The 3,177-nt window shown below is 42.2% G+C and overlaps 1 non-coding gene across 1 annotated transcript; it reads left to right on the top strand.

The window, feature by feature from the left end:
- Window positions 1-538: 538 nt before the first annotated feature.
- On the top strand, window positions 539-645 carry LOC115873015. Its single transcript, XR_004048190.1, has one exon. It is a non-coding gene; the product is annotated as a U6 spliceosomal RNA (small nuclear RNA).
- The last annotated feature ends 2,532 nt before the right edge of the window (window positions 646-3,177 follow it).

Here is a 3,177-nt window from a genome sequence, read left to right as displayed (position 1 = left end):
GTCAGTTGGTACATTATGGGTGCTTCTGTGAGAACCAGATAACATGGTCTCTTCTGAGATTTCAGCAAACAGATAAGGAACTTGGACACTTTATCTTCTAGTCTTTCCTGATTAAGTACATCCAAAGAAGGCAAGGGGAGTAGCCCACTCACCCTGTTTCCAGCGTAGCTATGCTCCTGACTAGCCAAGGTGCCTTGGCAAGGTTGTTAAGTTCTCTGCATTCTGCAAAGTAAGGGTAAGATAGTGCCTACTTCGTGGCACCTGTTTACTCAAATATGGAAGAGAATATAAAGTTCAGGAATTCCTATGGGATGCCTGTATGTAATAATAGAGGTTTCGCCTAAGTCAGTGGGGAAAAGACTGATCAGGGGCCAGGACAAGCAGGCAACCATCGGTTACAGACACACCCACAGCAGGATCTTCCTGCACTAAACAGCCGCCCGGCAGTGAGCAAATCCATAAGCGTACTCTAAGAAAACACAGAAAAATGTCTTTGCAAATTCAATAGCGGTGAAGGCCTCTTGAAAATATTAGGACAGTGCTTGCTTCAGCGGCACATATACTAAAATTGAAACGATACAGAGAAGATTAGCATGGCCCCTGAGTAAGGATGACACGCAAATTCATGAAGCAGTCCATATTTTTTATAAACTTGACTCCCTGCCTGGTGTCTATTTTATTCTATAAGAGCCATATGTAAAGTACTGTAACAGGGGAGCTCCTTGTCCCATGAATCTTTAATTAAAATAAAATTTCAACTGAAAAAAAAAATTAGGACAAAGTTCAGAAATCATCAAAGAAAAGATGAAAAATGTTTAATGAAAAATAACAACGTTTGTGCTACCAGAATAGCAACACAAGCAGAATCACAAGGCGGGTAGATGGCACCCTAAGAAATATGTATGTGATTTATTTCACAGATTACAAGATCCTTATCCTTCTACTTGAAGATCTCTGACAGATCAAAGCGCAAGTAGTTGACAATGGTGGAAAATATACACGTGGTTCTTGGAAACACAACAGCTGCACAGATGCACTGATCGTCAGAGAAGTGAAGGTTAAAGCGGCACTGAAGTGTTGTTTGTGGCCTGACACACAACAGAGCAAACCGCTACTTGGTCCTGAGCCGTCCCACAGCTGTGAGGCCGGAGCCCATGGCTGCAGCCACCCTGTCCGTCCATCTCGTCTAGGGCCTGCCCCTTTGTCGCTGCCCCTCCACTTGACCCAACATGCCGTCTTCTCCAGGGACTGGTCTCTCCTGACGAAGTGTCGAAATGCCTGAGATGAAAGCTCACCCTCCGTGAATCCGAGTTTACTTTAAAGCAGCTGCGCGCTAAAGGAGAGGTCCGTAAAGCAATGGTGGCAGGCTCAAAGGAAAGGGGAAAGCTGGCTATTTCAATACAGTTGTGTGGCTATGTCAGTTTACATTTTCATATAAGATTAGTTTTGAATAATGCACAATTGGTATTATTTTTAAAAAATCATACAAAGTTAACTAAAGTTCTTATTAACTTATAGAGGTGTACTATACTATTTTATATAACAAAGGTAGTTTTTCTATCCAACTATTGAAGTTCTAATTACAACAAAACACGTCAAAATTACCAAAAAAATTACAGTTCAGTTGAATCTTCTATCTTTAAACTCTTCATAATCTTTCTTTGATAAACAGATCCAAAGACAGATTAATTCAGCAAAAGATAAGATTCATCTTTGAGTGATCTGAGTAATCGTTGTGAACTCAGTCTGAGTCTTTCTTCAAGAATTCTAGAAATGAATTTGCAGACTCCATTCCAGATTAAAACCTCTTTCTTTGTCTTCTTCTTCTTTATTCATTTTTTGGGGACGCTTCATTCACGGGTATGGAAAAAGCCTATTTTTAGCTACATTCTTCTGAGTTAAACCTGAACTGGCCACCTTCCTGGGCCGGCTCTGAGACCTGAGCTCCCTCAGCTACTGGGGGAGGGAGCGAAGGGGGGACTTTGAGGGGCAGGGCTAGGTGCGGCTCACTCCCAGGGCTGCTCCTGGCACCGTGTCCCCCGCCCCCATGCCCCGCCCCCTCAACTTCAGGACCAGAAGTGGCAGACCTGCTCCTGCCCACGTCTTGCCGCCTCCGCTTATCCCCCTCAGTTCTAAAGAGCATTTTGGTTCTGCTTCATGCAAGACAAAATGGTCTGTTGCTCTCCCAGTCCATGCTACTTTCTTCACCAAAACCACAATTCAAACACTTCCTCTCTTCTGTAGTCGTCCTTAGTCCGTGTCCACCTTGCACGTGTGTGGGAGGCAACGGAGAAGACCCTGGCTCCGGTCAGAAGGGACGGCCTCAAAGGGATGGCCTTGCTCTTCCACACTGTAAAACGGTCATGTGTGCTGGATTTGCCCAATGCAAGTCAGTCGACTATGTTGCTGTCTTCCAAAGGTCTTGCTATCCATGAGGGAGCACTGCATCAGCCTAAGGAAACATTTCAATGGGTGTTTCCATCAGTTCTTGGACTCTTATATTTTGCTAATGCTTTCAGTGCAGCTTCGACTTCTTCCTTCAGCATCATGGGATATTGAAATGGTTGAACATCAGTCAATTCTTTAAGATGCAGTGATTCTGTATGCCTTTTATTTGCCTTGAGGCTTTGTTCAATATTTTGTGAATAGAATTCCTTAATGTTGCAACTCTGTTTGAATATTTTTCTTAATTTTTTTAGCTTGAGATATGCTGAAAATTTTCTTCTTTTTTAGTTGTCCAACTCTGTCTTTGCACACTTCATTATAATACTCTGGTTTGCCTTCTTAAGGTGGACTTTGATCAAAACACCCTTGTCCTGGTACTATGATAGATATGAAGAACAGTGAGTTAGAATTAAGAGCCCAGAAATACAGCTAACTACCTATAGACACCTCATCTTTGATAAAGGACTTGCATGGGGAAGAGATAGCCTTTTCAACAAATGGTGCTGGAAAAACTGCATCTTCACCTGCAAACGAATAAAGTGGGACCCACACATCACACCATGTACAAAAATGAACTCAACATGAATTAAAGACCTAAATAGAACCCACACCATTATAATAACCATCGATGATAAAACAGAGACAAACGTAAAAACCCTAATACAAGGCATAAACACATACTGAACATAATAAGAAATGCTCACACTATAGAACATCAAATAAAGTACTTAC

This window comes from Echinops telfairi, unplaced genomic scaffold (genome assembly GCF_000313985.2).
Source record: "Echinops telfairi isolate 266 unplaced genomic scaffold, ASM31398v2 ScPeMD7_7458;HRSCAF=8496, whole genome shotgun sequence".
Lineage (NCBI taxonomy): Eukaryota > Metazoa > Chordata > Mammalia > Afrosoricida > Tenrecidae > Echinops > Echinops telfairi.
This window is presented reverse-complemented; position numbering and strand designations above follow the sequence as displayed.